Genomic DNA, 11,699 nt, shown 5'->3' with positions numbered 1-11,699 from the left:
TCATACCAGAATTAGGACAAAATATCAGACAAAAACTAAAAAGAGCTCACCACCTTAAAAAAAATCTAAAGGATGTATTTCAGAGAGAAATATTCTCAGACAGAAACTATGAGATATAAGAAGGAATCAACAGCAAAAATAGAATAAATGTAAACCACTGACTGAAAGAAAATTTCATGTCAAGTGAAAGTAATTTATTTAAGATGTTTTTTAAGTGATCAGAAAATATCTAACCTAAATAGAATGAATAGAGTGAATTTTTATCCGAATAAGTTATTTCCATTATTGATTCTTTTACTCTAAACACCTTTTATATTCCACTGGCATTGCTGTTTTATACCTTCAGCTATCATGAGCATCACTGTCCATTGTCAATTTCTTGTGATCTTCACACTGCTTACTACGGTCGTGATAATGTGGCATGGTAAACTTAAAATACACATACACACACTCATACACACATTTAACAAGACAGTAATAGTCACATTAAAAAAAAATCTGTTGCTACTGAATAATATTTGCTTCCAAAGTGTCACAACAGTTTCATAAAGCATTCCCAGAGTCAGAACCTTCAGAAAATAAAGCAAATTATTTTCTTGATGTAAATCCTCCATGTAAATGTCTTTCTGAAAGATGTGGCCTACCTACCTCTGCACAGTGGCAGTATCATAGTCGGTGAGGTTTATCTAACGTGTAATTATTGCTAATTGAAAACTTCCCAATATCTCACCATGATGACTTGAAATGTAGTCAGCATGGGCAATTTTTGAGTGTCTTTATGGAGACTGAACAAAAGAAAATAAATAAATAATGATAATAAAGTATGGCCAAGAGAAAATACATTATATTCAGAGCATATTATGAGAGTCATTTTTCTGGGTACCTTTTTCCTATGAATTAATTTCACCATGCCAACCCTTACCATATGGACTGGGCATGCTGGCTTATACCTGAAATCCCAGCACTTTGAGAGGTAGAGGCAGGTGAATTACTTGAACCCAGCAGTGCAAGACCAGCCTGGGCAACATGATGAAACCCCGTCTTTAGAAAAGATACAAAAAAATTGGCCAGGCATCGTGGTATGTATCTGTAGACCCAGCTACTCCAGAGGCTGAGGTGGGAGGATCACTTGAGCCTGGGAAGTCAAGGCAGCAGTGAGCCGAAATTGCGCCACTGCACTCCAGACTGGGTGACACAATGAGAACCCTGTTCCCCCTCCCCCCGCAATAAAAGCCATGATGAACACAGAGTCCAAAGACGTATTTTTTTTTTTTATTACTTACAAGTACTAAATGATCTATAAGATATCTTCTGATTCTAAAATTCTATGTTGCAGCTATTGTTGCATATGTATTCTGTTTTTTAAGCTCTAAATATCAAAAGAATTTGGATTATGTGGCACCTAATAAAATCTGGTATAACAGTGAATCCATCAATTAGCAACATAGCCATGATGTAAGATTGGTTTTTTTGTTTGTTTGTTTGTTTTTTTTTTTTTTGGAGACAATGTCTTTTGTACATGCTGGAGTGCAAAGGCATAATCACAACTCAACGCAGCCTCGACCTCCAGGGCTCAAGAGATCCTCGCACTTCAGCCTCCAGAGTAGCCAGGCCTACAAGCACATGTCACCACGCCCAGCTAATTTTAGTAAATTTTTTGCAGAGATGGGGTTTTGCCATGTTGCCCAGGCTGGTCTCGAACTCCTGAACTCAAGCAGTCAGCCTGCCTCAGCCCCCCAGAGTAATGAAATTACAGGCATGAGCCAACATGCCAAGCCTTTGTTTCTGTTTCAAATTTATGAACTATAACCAGTTTCTAACAGTCTTTAGTATCCCAAATGTCCAGAAAACTGAAACATTTTAAATTTTCAATCAATGAAATGTACGCATAGTACAACATTCTGTGATATTCCAAAGGAACTAAAAATTATACAAAGAAAAACAGGTTTTTTACTCACACTACCACTCAACTCCTCTTCCAAAATACAACCACTTTGACCATATTTTATATTCTTTTAAAAGTAATCTACATATTTAAAAGTAGATACACACATAAACACTATGGAGATGTATAATTCGAAAAGTAAAGAGTGTGGTGTCGAAAATGCAACATTCTCCTCCTAAAGCAACAAAATAAAACAACAAACACATACACACACAAATGTAAGTAAAGACGTAGGTAAAAGGTGACATGAAAAACTTGGTAATTAATGATGCAGTCATAACAGAAAATAAAAAGATAAAGACAGCAATGGTGATGTTATGCAGGCAAAACAAAAGCCTTGGAAGAAAACTCCTTTGCCTTTGCAATGTGGTGGGGTGGAAATTTACTGACTTTGTTGTCAGATAGATCTAGCTTTAAATCCTATGATAGCCCCTTATTAGCTACATGGCCTTGGGCAAAATAACTAGTTCTCTGTTTCATTTTCAACTTCAAAAGTGTAATAACAGGTAACAGATCATAATGTAGTCTTCAGGAAAGGGTGTTTGTATGAGATTTTGCATATAAAATTCTATTTTTCACTGCTTTGAAGATCATAGACTTTGGCCGGGCACGGTGGCTCAAGCCTGTAATCCCAGCACTTTGGGAGGCCGAAATGGGTGGATCACCTGAGGTCAGGAGATCGAGACCATCCTGGCTAACATGGTGAAACCCCATCTCTACTAAAAAAATACAAAAAACTAGCCGGGCGAGGTGGCGGGCGCCTGTAGTCCCAGTTACTTGGGAGGCTGAGGCAGGAGAATGGCATGAACCCGGGAGGCGGAGCTTGCTGTGAGCTGAGATCCGGCCACTGCACTCCAGCCTGGGCGACAGAGCGAGACTCCGTCTCAAAAAAAAAAAAAAAAAAAAAAAAAAAGAAGATCATAGACTTAAACATCTTTCATAGCCCCCTTTTTGTTTGTTTGTTTTTAGAAACAGTGTCTCTTGCTCTGCTGCCCAGGCAATGGCATGGTCTTGGCTCACTACAGCCTTGACCTCCTGGGCTCAAGAAATCCTCCCAGCTTAGCCTCTCAAGTAACTGGGAATACAGGCACATACCACCACACCTAGGCTATTTTTTTTTTTTTTTTTTTTTTGTAAACACAAGGTCTCACTATGTTGCCCAGGCTGGTCTCAGACTCCTGGCTCAAGTAATCCTCCCTCCCTGGCCTCCCAAAATGTTGGGATTACAGACCGGACCCATCATGCCCAGCCTCATGGCTCTTTTTAAAAAGAAAAACAAACAATGCAACAACAGCAACAACAGCAGCAATCAAGTAGGTAGAGTAAAACTGCACGACCTCACAGTAATGCAAAATCCCACGTAAAATGCAATTAGGAATCATCTCCTAGGCCCCCGAACCTCCCAGCCAGCCAACTGCACAGGCTCACCTGTCATTTTATTATCCCTGCAATAATCTGAATCTTTCCTTTTCTTACTGACATTTTTTTAACCTCACTTATAGCAATACAATGGGGTTCTCATATACAAAAAAATTAAGATAATTTCCACTATGAATACAGTAATAATCCCGTAAGTTAAATAAAAAGCTAAATTACCTTCAATGTACTGTTTTTGATCCTGAAACTAAAATTAAATATATATACACACATACTCCGTTTACCAAAGCAGATGCAAATAAAATATATTTTAGAATTATGACCATTTGCAACAAAAACTTTCTAATGGCTGACTTGGAAATATTCAGAAGAATTTGGTATCTAGGATAATAGAACACTCCATTTTACCAGATGACTGCAGGTTTATTGTACATATGAGAAAGTTCAACTGGAAAATTATGTTGTTTGTGGACTTGTATATCAAATTAACTTTGAGTCAGTCAGTTACTTGACCTAGAGGCGCTTTGGGCCTTGCCTAGGAGCCACACCCTCATTTGTAATCTACACCATTAATCTGATGTCATTGAAATGTATTGCATCATTCCCTTGATACTGATTTTACATGGATATTTGATTTTCTCGACATAAAGTTATTAAATTTTAAAAATGAACAAATAAATACAGAAAGCCTATGTTGTCATCAGTAACAAGAATTTATTGAAAGTTTTTTTTCTTTCCCTCACTTGCACTACCAGAAAAAATGCAGGGAGGGAATCAGTGACAAGCTCAGGCCTTGGATTCGTCTGCACCAACTCTCCCAGATAGCCTTGAAAGAAGAATAAATATGAGTGGTTCTGACAGGAACCCCATGAACACAGCAGTTAGGTAATTTTTTCACAAATTCCACATATCTGTGGCAGTGACTATATTAATATAGAAACAAGGGCAAAGAAAATCACCATTCTTTATGAAACCGTTTACAATAAGTGTTATAAACAAATATTATAAACAAGATCATGATAAGCTCTGCTGAATCAGAAATGTACATGCGTATCTGGTTCAGGGTCAATAAGCATAAACATTTTTCAAAAAATAGTCGGTCAATTTCATGAATTTGTTAACTGCTAGAACCACACTTTTGAACACCAATATTTACCTACTAAGAAATTTTCTTTTTTTAAATTTTTTGTTTTGTAAAAAACACTACACACCTGTTAGAGCCTATTTAGAAATTACAAGAAATGATTTAAGAGACTACTGTAGAAAAAATATTTTTAAAACACATTTTAAAATTTAGAGTAACTACTGGCTTTTGAAAATGGCATACATTTTTAATAGAATATACCTAAATTAGTTTCTATGATGTTTAATAATTTTCAGAATAATTTATATGAGCACAGAGACCTATGATAAAGATTAATATTGAAGATAGCAGTAATAAAATTAGTAATCAATGATATAAAAAATAAATAAAATTATTTATATCTAGGTTCCATTGCATTCCCACCTCTTTTAGTCTCTTTAAAGTTCCCTGTAGTTCCAAAGAATATTCCAAGTTTAGGGAGAACACTCAGTAATGTCCACTGATATTAAATATCTCAGTTACTTTAAATAATTAGGACTTTTTTTTTTTTTTTTTTGAGATGGAGTCTCACTCTGTCACCCAGGCTGGCGTGCAGTGGTGCAATCTCAGTTCACTGTGCAACCTCTGCCTCCTGAGTTCAAGTGATTCTCATGCCTCAACCTCCCAAGTAGCTGGGACTACAGGCATGCACCACTACACCCAGCTAATTTTTGTATTTTTTTAGTAGAGACAGGGTTTCGCCATATTGACCATGTTGACCAGGTCTCGAACTCCTGACCTCAAGTTTTCTGACTGCCTCGGCCTCCCAAAGTGCTGAGATTACAAGTGTGAGCAACTGTACCCGGCCAAGATTCTTATTATCTGCTGTTAGTAATGGCATCTAAAATTTATTGCATATCTATAAGTCAATATATATACTTAATTTAATCTTCCTAACAAACTTATGAGTTAACTATTAGGATTCTTTATGTAATAGATAAAGAAAATAGGATTCGGAGACGCTAAGAAGCTTGCCAAAAGTTCCATAACTCATGGGTGACCAAGATCAGAACTCTGGTCTAGTCAACCCATTCTTCTCCAGTCAACAATCACTGTCTCGTGAGCATTGGCCAAATATAAAATCTGAAAAAAAAAAAAAAGATAATTTTCTATAAAGGGGTTTACAATGTTACTGGTGGTTTTTGGTTTTTGGTTTTTTGAAACAGAGTCTTGCTCTGTCACCCAGGCTGGAGTGTAATGGCACGATCTCGGCTCACTGCGACCTCCACCTCCGAGGTTAAAGTGATTCTCCTGTCTCAGCCTCACTAGTAGCTGGGATTACAGGCATGTGCCATCAAGCCTGGCTAATTTTTTGTATTTTAGTAGAGAGGGAGTTTCACCCTGTTGCCAAGGCTGATCTCAAACTCCTGAGCTCAAGTAATCCACCTGCCTCGGCCTCCCAAAGTGCCAAGATTACAGGCGTGAGCCACCACGCCTGGCTTGTTACTGGTGGTTTTTGCAGGATTTTTCTTTGAATTAAAAGATTCAGACTTCATAATCATCTTTAAAGTATCCTATATCTAACAGTTAGTAAGAATTATTACCTGTATATCACATAAATCTTTAAAATGCTTTGTGAGTTCCTTGGACTTTGTGAAAGAGATACACTAAGTTTGCTGTGTAGTGTACAAATTCCCCACTTAAGTTTCTGAGAGTCTGGCTTAAATGAGACCAACAGATTCAGTAAATGCCATTCTATCCAGCACTTTAAATAACATTTATAATGTTAGATATATAATTACATCCTAATTTTTGACAATAATAGGTTAAATTAATGGTGGCTATTATTATAATATAAAAATAAATATTAAAATTAGACCAAATTTAATTAAACTATTTTAACTGGAATTATTAAGGAAGGAATAGTTTTTAAGTACTTTTATTTTTTAATTTTTTTCTGAGACAAAATCTCACTCTGCTACCCAGACTGGAGTGCAGTGGTAAGATCACAGCTGACTACACCCTTCATCTTCTGGGCTCAAGAGATCTTCCTGCCTCAGTCTCCTAAGTAGCTGGGACTGCAGGTGTGAGTCACCACATCCAGCTAATTTTTAAATTTTTGTAAAACTGAAGTCTCACTATGTTGCCCAGGCTGGTCTCAAACTCCTAGGCTCAAGTGATCCTCTTGCCTCAGCCTGGCAAGTGCTGAAATTACAGGTGTGAGCCACCAAGCCCGGCCTTATACAAGTAAGTTTTATAAAAAGTTTAGATTAGCTATTTTATTTAATCCCTCTTATGTTGGACAAAGATCCTGAATACTGTTCCTTGGGAGCCATTTGCTGCCTGACTTCTGCCTGTTTTTTTACTTATTTTTATGAGACAGGGTCTTACCCTGTTGCCCAGGCTGGAGTGCAGAGATCATGCTCACTGCAGCCTCGAATTTCTGAGCTCAACTGGTCCCACCTCAGCCTCTAAATAGGTGGGACTACAGGCATGTGCTATCATGCCTGGTTTTTTTTTTTTTTTTTTTTTTTTTTTTTTTTTCATAGAGACATTTTCAGAGTCTCTTTTGTAGAGTCTTCCTGTTCTGCCCAGGCTGGCCTTGAACTCCTCAGCTCAAGCCATCCTCCTGCCTCAACCTCTCAAAGTGAGAATCACAGGCATGCACCACCTCACCCCACCCTCTCCCTGTTTTTTTTTTGTTTGTTTTTTGTTTTGTTTTGTTTTGTTGGTTTTTGGTTGTTTTGTTTTGGTTTTGGTTTTGTTTGTTTGTTTGTTTGTTTGTTTGTAGAGACAGGGTTTCACTATGTTGTCCAGGCTGCTCTTGAACTCCTGGACTCAAGCGATCCACCTACCTTGGCCTCCCAAAGTGCTAAGAATGCAGTCAAGAGACATGTCTGGTCTCCGCCTGTTTTAATGTGTAAGAATGGAGGTTTCATATGCCAGTTTTTTTAGAAACTTTCAGTTGAGGTCTGATAGGCATATTTCTAGTCAGAGAGAAACTGATCTTTTTCCCTTTTTGGTCACTGCCACTCTTCTCTGTAGACAGATATTGCTCATTCATCACCATTGCTTGCTTCTGCGGGACACTGACCTCTGCTTGTTATCTCCATCACATAGCTTCTCTGCTTTCTTTATTTTTTTATTATTTATTTATTTATTTATTTATTTATTTATTTGTTCATCTGTGTATCTTCAGCTGTTTCTCCTGCTCTTCTTGGCACTCACCCCACAAATGTAGTATTTTGCAGACTTCATCAACCCATCATAGTAATTGTTTCTTTTTTTACTGATGAAGCAGATAGGAAGAAACCCTTGTTTAAGCTTTCTACTCTTCACAGGCATATTCATTGTTTCAGGAATTCAGGGGAGGTTTTTTGCTCTGAAAGACATTTGTCCTGTCTACATCTGGGATCAAAGCTATCCTGATGTGATAAGTCCAATTTGTATCAACGTAGCTAAACTGGAACTACATTTCCCAGAATCTTCTTCCCTGAATATTCTTATTTAGCATGCTCCATAGGAAGCATCTTGCAAAGGAAGCCTGAAGTGAAAGATTGATCATATTACTTTACACTCAGGCCAGTACAGGGCCTGATACATCTTATGCACATTTGTGCTTTTCTGCTGGCTTATGGATTGGGAGGGGGGCAGGAGCTATGCCAACGGCATCTCCAGCTCCTGCTGGGCCTCCTGCTTCAGCTTATTAAATCCCGAGCCAGGTGCATATTGAAGGGATCCAGCTTCTCCTGCAGGATGCCTCATTAATGGAAGCTGGAAGTTCAGAGGTAGTGATAGGATCAACTATACACCATCACTTTCCTACCTCAGGGCTTTATCACTTTTTCAGCTTTGTGTAAGGAATTTTGATCACTCCCCATTTCACTCTAGTATATTACATTTGATGCTATCATGCCAATTGGATCTAGTCAGCAGGAAGTAGCAATGATGCCAGACATAATGGTGGGACAATTGTATGCCAGCACGTGAGAAACGCATCGTACAAAAATTCAGTAAGATTACCAAGGGTGAGTTGTCTGGGACATATCTCTTCCAAAATGAATTACAAGTTGCTGTGTCTGGATCCTTCTACCATTAAAAAAGTGTCACAATGCCACTGGACCACTTTAGATTTGGAAGGCAATGTATACCTCATTTGGAATTACAACTACACCCCATTTACAGAGCAACCTGCAAATCCATCAGTGTTTAGGGAGGCCCAGAACAGAAGAAGTCTTTGCAACAGGCCCAGGCTGCCATGCAAGCTGCAATGCACTTAGACTCTATGACCTTACAGATCTAAAGGTACTTAAAGCATCAGTAATGGACAAAGATATTGTATGGATGGAGACTTTGACAGTCTCTCATAAATGGAATACAGCACAAACTGCTAGGATTTGGTAGCAAAGCTATGTCATCTTCAGTAGAACACTACTACTACTACTCTTCTTTTACAAAACTAAATTCTCACTTGCTACTAACCCTTAGTAGAGGCTGAACCCTTAAAAATAGGCCACTAACTTACTATATGACCTGCGTGCACATCATGTCCTGTATGGCCTACTAAGCCATAAGGTTGGATATGCATAGCAGTACTACAGAGTCAAATAAAAGTGGTATGCACAAGATCTGCCTTGATGAAGTCCTGAAGACACAAGGAAGCTGCATGAGCAAGTAGCACAAATACTCATAACCCACATTTCTGAAGCATAGCCTTCTTTCTCTCAAACTGCACCTATGTCCTTAAGGGGAGTTTTCTATCACCAGCTAATTGGGGAAGAAAAGATGGAGACCTGAGTTACAGATGGTTCTGCATGACCAACTGGCTTTACCTGAAAGTGAACAACTGAAGCTCCAATCAGAGGAGTCCCCTTGGTAACTAAGACCTGTAGACCAACAGAGCTCAAAATGCAAATACTTAACCAATGGGATCACCCAAAAGTATTTATTGCAATAGGGATGGATATTATGCATGGGCTCAGCAATATGGAATGCCACTCACTAAGGCTGATCCAGCTAAAATCACTGATGAATGCTCAATTTGACAGCAGCAAAGGCTAACACTGAATCTCCAATATGGCACCATTTCCTGGAGGGGATTGGCCAGCCCTCTGGTGGCAGACTGATTACATAGAACCCCTTTTATCATAGAAGGGGCACTGGCGTGAACACACGCTGGTAATTAATTTGCTTTTCATTCCCACAATGCTTCTTCAAAAACCACTATCTTTGGACTTATGAAAATGCAGGATTAGGATGAAAGGTGAACTACACAAAGCCAAAATAGGTCAGCTAGAAAAACAAAGTAATTGGGCCAGGTGCGGTGGCTCACGCTGTAATCCCAGCACTGTGGTAGGCCGAGGTGAGTGGATCACGAGGTCAGGAGATCGAGACCTTCCTGGCCAACATGGTGAAACCCCATATCTACTAAAATACAAAAAATTACCCAAGTGTGGTGGTGCACACCCGTAGACCCAGCTACTTGGGAGGCTGAGGCAGGGGAATTGCTTGAAGCCGGGGAGCGGAGATCATGCCACTGCCCTCCAGCCTGGCAACAGAGCAAGACTCCGTCTCAAAAAAAAAAAAAAAGAAAAACAAAGTAATTTATGCCACTGAATTAGTTCTATTCACATGGTATCATTTGATTTTGTGGTATCTTGTTTTATTCATCTATAAAATGCAAGTAATTCTTGAGTGTTCTCAAAATGCAAGGATTAACTCAGTGACAGTAATAAATGTGTTAATATATGCAACTAAAAGGTAAGAAAAGAAAGAATTAGAGGAGAAAACTCATGAATATTATTTCCCATCCCTGAGAATTTGTTACCTGTATTTCAATTAAGAGCAGTTATTCAAACAGAGGAATAATAACACTGACTCTCAAAACTGGCAGTGATTATAATAAGTCAGCATATTTAATGATAAATAGGTCACATTGTCTATAAAACTCTTACTTCGAGTGGGAACCCTACAACAGGAGCTGCCTTGACCTGCCTGGCTCTAGTAAGTCTTTGTCCCGATGGTTAGATAATTAGTGAGAACATTGCAACTGTGTGAGAATGGTGTAAGAACTGCAGTTTCACCAGCTGATCTTAGCAGACGAAAACATGTATTATTACCTTTCTTTTAATAGTGGCTGTGATTAACCATAATAAAACATATGACTAGTAATTTCAACATCACATGAATCCCTGAAATTATTTCTAGCTGGGACTAAGAATTTTAGATTAAGAGCTCTTCATTTAAACTTGTAATTTGGGTTTAAACTATTCATTATAAAAGTCAGGCCAAAGCTGACAGAAATTATCCAGGGTCTAGAGAAAACAGATCCCTCTTTCATGATGAAATTTTTTTCTCTCAAGTGAAAAACCACTCAAATTCCTACTCCTTCCCTTTTTATTTTCTACGCTTAGATCTATGAAAACAAATACCTCTTTTTAGCCCCTAACAATACTTTGAAAAGCAGCTGTGTTTTGTGAGATATGTATCGAATGGCCAGAAAGAACTTTTTGAAGGTGAAAAGTTTTTTTTAAAGAAAGCTAAGTTATTTTCCTGGTGTGTGTGTGTGTGTGTGTGTGTGTGTGTGTGTGTGTGTGTTTCTCCCTGTATGCCACTACATTAAATTGTGAAGGGTCAAATTACCCTTTAAACTATTTGTGTTATCTGAAATTTACCTAGATTTTTCGGGTGTTTTGTTTTGTTTTGTTTTTTTGAGACGGAATCTCACTCTGTCGCCCAGACTGGAGTGTAGTGGCATGATCTTGGCTCACTTCAACCTCCACCTCCCGGGTTCAAGCAATTCTCCCTGCCTCAGTCTCCTGAGTAGCTGGAATTACAGGCACCCACCACCACTCCTGGCTAATTTTTGTAGTTCTAGTATAGACGTGGTTTTGCCATGTTGGCCTGGTTGGTCTTGAACTCCTGACCTCAGGTGATCTGCCCCCCTTGGCCTCCCAAAGTGCTGGAATTACACCTAGGTTTCTTTTTACCCAGCTCTAAGGATCTAAGCTAGTAAATCCATTCTTTCTAGAACAAGTCCTCTGGTTTGCAGGCACCTCCAGAAGTCCAGTTGCTGCCATGAAACACACTGGAATCATGTTTTGTTCTTGACTTCTGCTAGTCTGCTGCAGTAGCTTGCTACCAGCAGCTTATGTGAAGAGAAACTGGCACATGTTATTAAAATCTTCAGGTGCAAAACTGTTGGGAAGAGCAACTCCTCAGACGCAAGTCACTCCGGGTATTCATCCTCTAGTGAGAGACAGTAACAGGATACCAACAGATAATCTTTGGAAAAGATAAGATCTTAGATCCCGG

At 38.8% G+C, this 11,699-nt stretch overlaps 1 non-coding gene across 1 annotated transcript; it reads left to right on the top strand.

The window, feature by feature from the left end:
* The first annotated feature begins 646 nt into the window (after nucleotides 1-646).
* On the top strand, nucleotides 647-785 carry LOC112624058. The gene has a single exon (XR_003119362.1). It is a non-coding gene; the product is annotated as a U4 spliceosomal RNA (small nuclear RNA).
* The last annotated feature ends 10,914 nt before the right edge of the window (nucleotides 786-11,699 follow it).

Source organism: Theropithecus gelada, chromosome 4 (genome assembly GCF_003255815.1).
Source record: "Theropithecus gelada isolate Dixy chromosome 4, Tgel_1.0, whole genome shotgun sequence".
Classification (NCBI taxonomy): Eukaryota; Metazoa; Chordata; class Mammalia; order Primates; family Cercopithecidae; genus Theropithecus; species Theropithecus gelada.
This window is presented reverse-complemented; position numbering and strand designations above follow the sequence as displayed.